Here is an 11,309-nt window from a genome sequence, read left to right as displayed (position 1 = left end):
TTAACCAATGTCATAAAACAGTATGTGTACTACTGTTTCATGAGAAACTATTTGTTCTGTAAGCCTTCACCTGAAGTACAATTAAAAAAAAAATTTATCACAAAGTCTAAGCCAAAATGGGAAAGGAAAAGACCCATATCAACATCGTCATCATTGGACACATAGATTCGGCAAGTCCACCACTACTGTTCACCTGATCTACGAATGTGGTGAGATAGACAAAGGAACCATCAAAAAATTTGAGAAGGAAGCTACTGAGATGGGTAAGGGCTCCTTCAGGTATGCCTGGGTCTTGGATAAACTGAAAGCTGAACGTGAGCGAGGCATCACCATTAATAACGCCCTGTGGAAATTTGAGATCAGTAAGTGTTATGTGCTCATCATTGATACCCCAGGACACAGAGACTTTATCAAAAACATGATTACAGGAACATCACAGGCTGACTGTGCTGTCCTGATTGTTGTTGCTGGTGTTGATGAATTTGATGCTGGTATCTCCAAGAATGGGCAGACCCGTAAGGATGACCTTCTGGCTTACACACGGATGTGAAACAACTAATTGTTGGTGTCAACAAAATGGATTCCACTGAGCCATCCTACAGCCAGAAGACATATGATGAAATCGTTAAGCAAGTCAGCACCTAAATTAAGAAAACTGGCTACAACCCTGACCCAGTAGCATTTGTGCTAATTTCTTGTTGGAGTGGTGACAATACGTGGGAGCCAAGTGCTAACATGCCTTGGTTGAAGGGATGGAAAGTCACTCGTAAGAATGGCAATGCCAGTGGATCCACACTGTTTGAAGCCCTGGATTGCATCCTGCCACCAACTCATCCAACTGACAAGCCCCTGTGCCTGCCTCTCCAGGATGTCTACAAAATTGGTGGTATTGGCACTGTCCCTGTGGGCAGAGTGGAGACTAATGTTCTCAAGCTGTGCATGGTGGTCACCTTTGCTCCAGTCAACGTCACCACTGAAGTAAAGTCTGTTGAAATGCACCAAGAAGTTTTGAGTGAAGCTCTGCCTGGGGACATTGCAGGCTTCAATGTCAATGATGTCTCTGTCAAAGATGTTCGTTGTGGCAATGTGGCTAGTGACAGCAAAAATGACCCACCAATGGAAGCATCTGGCTTCACTGCTCAGGAGATCATCCTGGATCACTCAGGCCAAATCAGTGCTGGCTATGCACGTGCGCTGGCTTGTCACACAGCTGATATTGTTTGCAAGTTTACTGCGCTCAAAGAGACGATTGAATACCATTTTGATAAGAAGTTAGAAGATGGCTCCAAATTCTTGAAGTTTAGTGATGCTGCCATCATTGACATGGTTCCTGGCAAGCCCATGTGTATTGAGAGCTTCTCTGACTATCCTCCTGTGGGTCGTTTGGCTGTTCATGATAGGAGACAGTTGTTGTGGGTCTCATCAAGGCAGTGGACAAAAAGGCTGCGGGAGCTGGCAAGGTCACGAAGTCTTCTCAGAAAGCTCAGAAGGCTAAATGAATGTTACCCATGACCTGCCTCCCTAGTCTTCATCAGTGGTGGAAGAGCGGTCTCTGAACTGTTTGTCTCAACTGGTCATTTAAGTTTAATAGTAAAAGACTTGTTGATGATAACAATGCATTGTAAAACTTTCAGAAGGAAAGGAATGTTTTGTGGACCATTTTTTTTTATTTTCTTGTGTGGCAGTTTTAAGTTATTAGTTTTTAAAATCAGTACTTTTTAAATGGAAACAACTTGACTAAAAATCTGTCACATTATTTTGAGACCCATTAAAGTTTAATGAGAAAAAAAAGGAGAAAAATTAAATGAGCAAAGGATTTGAATACAAGTTTTACCAAAGAAGATATACAAATGTCCAGTAACCACAATTAGCCATGAAAACAAACAAACAAACAAAAAAACCCCATTGCTGTCTAGTCGATTCCAACTCATAGCGACCCTATAAGACAGAGTAGAATTGCCCCATAGGGTTTGCAAGGAGCAGGTGGTGGATTCAAACAGCAGATCTTTTGGTTATGAGCTGAGCTCTTAACCACTGAGCCACCAGGGCTCCCATTAGCCATTAGGGAAATGAAAACCAACAATAAGATATCATTTCACTGCACTAACCAGTTGCCATCAAGTCAATTCTAACTCATGGTGACCCATGTGTGTCAGAGTAGAACTGTGCTCCATAGGATTTTCAGTGTGTGATTTTTTGGAATTAGATCACCTGGAGTTTCTTCTGAGGCATCTCTGGGTAGATTTGAACTTCCAACCTTTTGGTTAGCAGCCAAGCATGTTAACTATTTGCACCACCCAGGGACTCCTCACCTAATAATAAGGTCGCTATTATCAGACAAATAGAAAATAACAAGTGTTAGTAAGGAAGTGGAGAAATTGGAACCCTCACCCATTGTTGCTGGGATTGTAAAATGATTAAGTCACTGTGGAAAACAATTCGGGGGTTCCTCAAAAAGGTAAACAGAGAATTATCATCGTTGTTTTTGTTAGAGGCTGTCGAGTTGATTTTGACTCATAGTGACCCCAGGTAGCACAGAAAAACTTCTCTATGGGGTTTTCTAGGCTGTAATCTTTATGGAAGCAGATCAGAAGGTCTTTCTTCTGTGAAAATGCTGGGTGGGTTCTTACAACTAACCTTTCAGTTAGCAACCGAACACTTTAACGGTTGTGCCACCAGGGCTACAGAGGATTATCATATGACTCAGCAATTTCACTTCTAGGTATATACCCAAAAGAACTGAAAGCAGGGAATGAAACAGATACTTGTACGCCAATATTCATTGCAGTATTATTCACAAGAGCCAAAAGGTGGAAACAACCTATGTGTTCATTAACATATGAGTGGATAAATAAAATATGGTACATACAGGATTTCCTGGGTGGTGCAAATGGTAGTTAACATGCTAGACAGCTAACTAAAAGGATGGAAGTCCCAGTCAACCTGGAGGCACCTTGGAAGAAAGGCCTGGTGATCTACTTCCAAAAAATCATTGAAAACCTTTTGGAGTACATATATTTCTACTCTGAAACAAATGGGGTGGACATAAGTTGGAATTGACTTGATGGCAACTGTTTAATATATATATGTATACATATATACATATGTACACATATGTATACATATATACATATGCACACATATGTATATGTATGTATAGGAGCCCTGGTTACTCAGTGCTTAAGAGCTTGGCTGATAACCAAAAGGTCGGCCATTTCACCAGCTGTTCTTTGGAAACCCTGCGGGGCAATGCTACTCTCTCCTATAGGGTCCCTATGAAACAGAATCAACTCAATGGCAATTTTTTTTTTTTTACTGTGTGTGTGTGTGTATATATATATACACATATGTGTGTGCATATATGTATACGTGCACATGTGTATATATACATGTGTGTATATGTATATATACATACATACAATGGAATATTATTCAGTCATGAAGAGAAATGAAATTCTGATACAAGTTATGACATAGATGATCCTTGAAAACATTACGTTGAATGAAATAAGTCAGACACAAAAGGACAAATATTGTATGATCCCCATTACATAAAATATCTAGAATAGGCAAATGCATGAGTTCAAAGTATATTAGTGCTTAGTAAGAGCAGGTGAGAGAGGGAAATGGGTACATATTTCTTAAGGGGCTCTGAGTTTCTCTTAAAGTTGGTGAAAAAATTTGGAAACAGATAGTGGTGATGGTTGCACAACATGGTGAATGTGATTAGTGTCACTGAATTGTACATGTAAAAATGGCAGAAATGATGAATGCTATATATATTTAACTATAATAAAATTCTTTAAAAATACATGAGTTTAGTTCCAAGATCTTTTCAGACTTCTGTCTATTAGTATCTGGGGCAATTTCTTGAAACCTAGATATTGAAATGTGGAAAAATTCACAACAATACTAAACAGCAAGAGTAAAGTTCAATCTGTTCCCATAATTTGTGGAGAATTTCCACTAATTATGAGGCCATTAGAATTTCCATTATGGGCAGTATTCTATACACCATTTGCTTTCTCTAATAGAGCTAATATGGAGGGCTCAAGGAAGATATAACTTTTAAGTGCCACTAATGTTGAGCTTTTTAAGTTCCATTTATGTTGAGATGGAGCCCTGATGGTGGTGCAATGGTTAGGTGCAAGGCTACTACCAAAAGTTCAGTGGCTCAAACCTACCAGCTGCTCCTTGAGAGAAAGACCTGGGAATCTGCTCCTGTAAAGATTACAGCTTAGAAAACCCTATGACACAATTCTACTCTGTCATGTAAGGTCACTATGAGTTGGAATAGACTCCATGGCACACAACAACAACAACAACAATGTTGAACCATTGGATCAGAGCCCCTGGGTGTGTTTCAAACATCAAAATGGGCAGCTCTCTGTTATCTACATAGGCATTTCTTGGGTTGCTGAAGTCCCATTCCCCATTTCTCTCACCTTCAGTAGTTCTCTTTCTACACACATTCAGAACTAAAAAGCAAAGTGAAAACAGAGCACAAAATTTCCAGTTATAAAGAGAAAGTGGGAGTGATCCATTATGTCATGGAGACAAGAAGATGTAAATGGAAGATGATCAGGAAAAGCCCTGATAGGAGGACATCCTACAAATTAGATCATTTCATATATTCTAGTTACTCTAAGTGTTACAGAATTAGGTAGTGGAAGACCAGATTATACATATTACATAAAGACATGAAAGATATAGGAATGGAGCTAGGAGTTGTACACATAGTCCTGCTGGGATTCTTCTCATTCAAAAATGGACAGTAAAATGGAGTCTTTTACTTAGCATAATGCTTTTCAGATTCATCTACATTTTTATGTGTATCAGTATTTTGTACCTTCTTATTGCTGAGTAGAATTCCATTCTATAGATACACCATAATTTCTTTATCCATTTATTGGTTGATGAATATTTGGGTTTTTCCAGTTTTTGGTTATTACAAATAAAGCTGCTATAAACACTTGTGTACAAGTTTTTGTTTGGATATATGTTTCCATTTCTCTAGGTTTAATTCATAAGAGTGGGATTGCTGAATTATATGATAAGTGTATGCTCAAAATTTTAAGAGACTCTAAGAAACAATTCTGAAGCAGTTGAATGATTTTGATTTTCCACTGACAATATATGAGATCTTCAATTACCAGCACTTGATATTGTCAGTTTTTTTAAATTTATTTTAACTCTTTTAATAGATGTGTAAGGAGTCCTGGTGGTGCAACAGTTAAGCACTCGTTGCTAACCCAAAGGTTGGAGGTTTAAACCACCCAGCCACTCTGAGGGAGGAAGACCTGGTGACCTGCCCCCATAAAGATTACAGCCTAGGAAACCCTATGGGGCAGTACTACTCTGCTTGCTACATGGGGTCGATATGAGTTGGAATCGACTCGATGGTATGCAACAACAACACTAGATGCATAGTATTATTTTACTGTGATTTTGATTTGCATTTCTCTATGGTGCTGCTATGAGTCGGAATCTACTAGATGGCTCACAACAACGACATGATGTTGAACACATTTTTATGTGCTTATTTACTATCTGTATCTCTTCTTTGGTAACTTGTCTGTTCAAATCTTTGGCCATTTTTTAATTAAGATGTTTCCTTATTACTGAGTCTTGAGAGTTCTTTATATCTTCTGTATACCAGTCTTTTATCAGATATTTTTTACAAGCACACATTCTAGTAGCCATCAGGGTGATGACATCATCTAGACTGGAAAATTCAACTGTATACTCATTAGAATGAGACTGAGGAGGCAAATAAAATCTTAGAATTATTATGAAAATATTAGCCTCATGAACTCTCTGAAAGGGTCTGAGGAACTAATACACTGCACTTTGAGAACCGTTGATCTAAAGTGTAAAGATAAACAAATACAAATTATGAATGGTAAGATTACATTTCAAATAAAGTCAATTCAAGGCAATATAGGAGACAGAGGGTACATTTATGCCGATAAACTTTTCTTTACCCAATGAACTTATAACAGCTATAAACTTCGTTGTTGTTGTTAGGTGTTATCCAGTTGGTTCCGACTCATAGGGACCCTATGTACAACAGAATGAAACACTGCTGGGTCCTATGCCATCCTCACAATTGTTGCTATGTTTCAGCCCATTGTTGCAGCCACTGTGCCAACCCATCTCTTTGAGGGTCTTTCTCTTTTTTGCTGACCCTTTACTTTACCAAACATGATGTCTTTCTCCAGGGACTGGTACCTGCTGATAACATGTCAAAAGTACATGAAATGAAGTCTCACCATCATTGCTTTTAACGAGCATTCTGGCTGTACTTCTAAGACAGATTTGTTCATTCTTTAGTCCATGGTATATTCAATATTCTTCGCCAACACCATAATGCAAAGGCATCTTCTTTGATCTTCCATATTCACTGTCCAGCTTTTGCACGCATATGTTATTGTTATGTGCCATCGAGTTGGTTCTGACTCATATCGACCATATAGGACAGAGCAGAACTGCCTCCATAGGGTTTCCAAGGAGCAGCTGGTGGATTTGAACTGCCCACGTTTTAGTTAGCAGCCTAGCTCTTAACCATCGAGCCACCAGGGATCCAGACCAAGGGGTCATCTGGGGAGGCAACTGAAAATATCATGACTTGGATCAGGCGCACCTTAGTCCTCAAAGTCACATCTTTGCTTTTCAACATTTTAAAGAGGTCTTTTGCAGCAGATTTGCCCAATTCAGTATGTCCTTTGACTTCATGACCGCTGCTTTTGTGGGCATTGATTATGGATCCAAGTAAAATGAAGTCCTTGACAACTTCAGTATTTTCTGTTTATCATGATATTGCTTATTAATCCAGTTGTGAGGATTTTGGTTTCATTTATGTTGAGGTGTAATCCATAGAGAAGGCTGTAGTCTTTAATCTTCATCAGTAAATGCTTCAAATCCTCTTCACTTTCAGCAAGAAAGGTTGTGTCATCTGCATAAGACAGGTTGTTAAGGAGTCTTCCTCCAATCCTGATGCCCCGTTCTTCTTCGTATAGTCAAGCTTCTCAGATTATTTGCTCAGCATACGGATTGAGTAAGTATGGTGAAAGGATACAACCCTGACACACACCTCTCCTGATTTTAAACCATGCAGTATCCACTTGTTCTGTTCTAATGATTGCCTCTTGGTCTCTGTACAGGTTCTGCATGAGCATGATTAAGTGTTCCGGAATTCCCATTCTTCATAATGTTATCAATAATTTGTTATGATCCCCACAGTCGAATGTCTTTGCATAGGCAATAAAACACAGCTAAACATCTTTCTGGTATTCTGTGTTTCAGCCAAGATCTATCTGACATTTGCAATGATATCCCTGGTTCCATATCCTCTTCTGAATTCAGCTTGAATTTCTGGCAGTTCTCTGTCAATGTACAGCTGCAACCATTTTTGAATTACTTTTAGCAAAGTTTTACTTGCGTGTGATATTAATGATATTGTTTGATAATTTCCACATTCAGTTGGATCACCTTTTTTGGGAATGGGCACAAATATGGTTGTCTTCCAGTTGGTTGGCCAGGTAACAGTCTTCCACATTTCTTGGCATACATGAATGAATGCTTCTAGCTTTGCATCTGTTTACTGAAACATCTCAATTGGTATTCCATCAATTCCTGGTGCCTTGTTTTTCACCAATGCCTTCAGTGCAGTTTGGACTTTTTCTTTCAATACCATTGATTCTTGGTTATATGCTACCTCCTGAAATGACTGAACATTGACCAATTCTTTTTGGTACAGTAACTCTGTGTATACCTTTCATCTTCTTTTGATGCTTCCTGTGTCATTCAATATTTTGCCCATCAAACACTTCAATATTGTAGCTCGGGGCTTGAATTTTTTCTTCAGTTCTTTCAGCTTGAGAAATGCTGAACATGTTCTTCCCTTTTGGTTTTCTAAATCCAGGTCTTTGTACATTTCATTGTAATACTTTGTCTTCTCACACTGTCCTTTGAAATCTTCAGCTCATTAATTTCATTATTTTTTCCACTTGCTTGAGCTACTCTATGTTCAAAAGCAGGTTTCAGAATCTATTCTGACATCCATTTTGGTCTTTTCTTTCTTTCCTGTCTTTTTAATGATGTTTTTCTTTCTTAAGGTATTGTGTCCTTGATGTCATCCCACAACTCATTTGGTCTTCGGTCATTAGTGTTCAAAGTCTCAAATCTATTCTTGAGATGGTCTCTAAATTCAGGTGGAATATACACAAGGCTGTACTTTGGCTCTCAGGACTTGCTCTAATTTTCTTCAGCTTCAGCTTGAACTTGCATATGAGCAATTGATGGTCTGTTCTACAGTGGGCCCCTGGCCTTGTTCTTATGATGATATTGAACATGTATAATTGCCATTTATGTTGTAGAAAAAAGGTATTTCCAATGAATACATTGTTGGTCTTGCAAAATTCTATCATGGGATCTTCTACATGGTTTCTATCACCAAGGCCATATTTTCCAACTACTTATCCTTCTTCATTTCTAACTTTTGCATTTCAATCACCAGTGATTATCAATGCATCTTGATTGCATGTTTGATCAATTTCAGACAGTCAAAATAAAACATTGTTGTATAATCTTTATATACCAAATAACACAACTTTCACATATATTTTAGAAGTCTAGAAATGTAAGGATATATTAAAGTCATTACAATTATATTTCCAAGACTTCAACTTACCTCTTTATTTCTTTAGTAGATAAAGAGGTCAATATTAGACAAAGAAATTTCATCATTATACAGGAAGATATTATTAGGAATATATGAAAGTTAATATCCTGTACACACAAAAAATTTCTTTTAAGAGTTTTTTGAACACTGAGTAATATTTATATACTAGGTTTTAGTGTAGAAATTGTATAAGTTGCATTCTTTGAATAAATGCAATAATATTTTTAATCACTAAACTGAATTAATAAAAAATTAAATTTACAAAACATTCTTCTAAATAATTCTTGAGTCATAAATATACCAACAGTATATTGTTAAATGATTTTAAAAATAACAAATGCCAAAGTTCATAAAAGGCAATCACAATCTTACTTTTAAAAGGAGATACATAGCTTTAGATTTTTTCATTAATGAATCCATTAACAGAAATGTAAATAAAATTTGTAGCACTCAAATCAAGAAAAGAATAAGAACAAATAAACTAAAAAAGTAGATAGATAATAGCCAGGTAGACAGACAGACAGCTAGATATACAGACAGATAGATAGATAGATGATAGAGAGCCGCCATCAAGTCAGCTCCAAATCTGGGCAACCTTATGTCCAACAGTCTGAAAGATTGCCTGCTCCTGTGTCATCTTCACAATCACCAGCATGTTTTGTGTTTTAAAAATTTCTCACGGCCATTGTACCAATCCACCTCACTGAAGGTATCCCTCACCTTCAGCCCTCCGTTTCACCAAACAGGATGTCCTTCTACAGCAATTGATCCCTCCTGATCATATGTCCCAAGTATGTGAATCAGACAATGTTCTTATGTGATCCATAAGATTCACCAGGCCTTTCTTCTTAGTCTTTCTTAGTCTAGAGGCTCCAGTGAAACCTGTCCACCACGAGTGATCCTGCTGGTATTTGAAATGCAGGTGGCATAGTTTCCAGTGTCACAGCAACATGCAATCCACCACAATACAACAGAGTGACTGTGGTAGAATGTAGGAATAATTAAATAATAATAATAATAAAATCATAGAAAAGAAAATATTTAAAAACCTCTACGGAAAAATCTAATGAATAAAACAAGGAAAGAAAATACAAATAAAATATTATAAAGGTAAATACAGCAAAAAGTAATAAAGGTGTTTTTTGGGAAAATTTTTAAGTATATGTATAAAATTTTGCTATTAATTTGAAAATCCTAATTAAGTATATACACCTACTCTTCACTTATCAACGATCTCATTATCTGACATTTCGTATTCACGACAACTTTGAAAAAATTCTCAGGGGGTGCCTCCAATGGTCCAGGGCCGCAGCTGGGCTCTGGGTTCCCTCTGTGGGCCACCCCGAATGATATACCGGAAGCCTCGGTGATGACCAGGCCACGTGAGAGACAGAGGCCGGCCGGTCATAGGATGCTTTTCTCCCATGTGTCTGCGATGTCTGGATCCAGCCACAGAGGGCATGGGGCACTAGCAGGAAGACCCAAGGTGTCGGGTGGGCAGGGGGAAGCCAGGCAGGGCCTCAAAGATGTCCGGTCGGTTGGTGGGCGGAGGTGCGAAGGGGGGAAAAAGGAAAGGGGGCCACGCAGGGTTGTAGGGCTGGCGGTGAGGGAGGAGGAGTGGGGTCCTCGCCTAGGGCAGGCAGCGGGAGTCAGCGGGTGTTGCGAGAAGAGAGGCAGTGGGTGGGCGTGAAGCAGTGGGCAGCAGGTGGCGGGCAACAACTGACCCCCACCTCCTCCCCAACCCCCAACAAGCTCCACAGTGGTGGGGAAGGAGGGCCTACCACACCATGTGCATTCTGAGAGATGCTGGGGTCCTCCAGGGGCTGTGAGCGATGGGGGTGGGGGGACACCTGTGGAGAAGATGGGGCGTGGCCCCGATTCTTGCATAATACAGATTTCGCATAACGACATGGTCTTTTGGAACCTAACGATGAGGATAAGTGAGGAGTGGGTGTATTTTTTTAGAAAAAATAATTTCCAAAATTACTTATGAAATATTAAAAACCCCATTGACATCAGTGGATTACGACTCATAGGGACCCTATAAGGCAGAATAGGACTGCCCCATAGGGTTTCCAAGCAGTGGCTGGTGGATTCCAACTGCTGACCTTTGGTTAGCAGCCGAGCTCTTAACCACTGCGCCACTTATGGAATATAAAATGTAAAAATATACCAATAACCATAAAAGAAATTGAAAGATATCTAAAACACTTACCAAAAACACCAGGGCTAAGTGATTTCACAGGAGGATTCTTATGAACTTTCAAGAAACAAATTATATGCCTTCCATTTAAATAGGAAAAGATGAGTGATGAATTAATTTTGTAAAGTTAGCATAAACTTATGCTAAATATAGAATAAAAAGAAAACTATCCTTCCTTCTTTTTTTCCCCCAGATTGTTAAATGCTTGAATGTCTTGTGAGAGGTTAATAGTTATTCTATACAGAAAGCATTTCATAACTATATATAATAAACCATGAGTTAAACAAACCTTAACAGATTTCCGTAGTTCAGGGCATCTTAGACTATAATATGCTAATATGCATTAAAAACTCTAAAATGTATTTGATCACAGGAACAGTCCTTCTTCCCCACCCGGTACACCCATTACCTGTCTATAATGTT

The 11,309-nt window shown here is 38.6% G+C and overlaps 1 pseudogene; it reads left to right on the top strand.

Annotated features, from left to right (window-relative positions):
• Positions 1-114: 114 nt before the first annotated feature.
• LOC101348946 (elongation factor 1-alpha 1 pseudogene) lies at positions 115-1,499 on the top strand (annotated as a pseudogene).
• Positions 1,500-11,309: the final 9,810 nt, after the last annotated feature.

Source organism: Trichechus manatus, unplaced genomic scaffold (genome assembly GCF_000243295.1).
Source record: "Trichechus manatus latirostris isolate Lorelei unplaced genomic scaffold, TriManLat1.0 scaffold00059, whole genome shotgun sequence".
NCBI lineage: Eukaryota > Metazoa > Chordata > Mammalia > Sirenia > Trichechidae > Trichechus > Trichechus manatus.
This window is presented reverse-complemented; position numbering and strand designations above follow the sequence as displayed.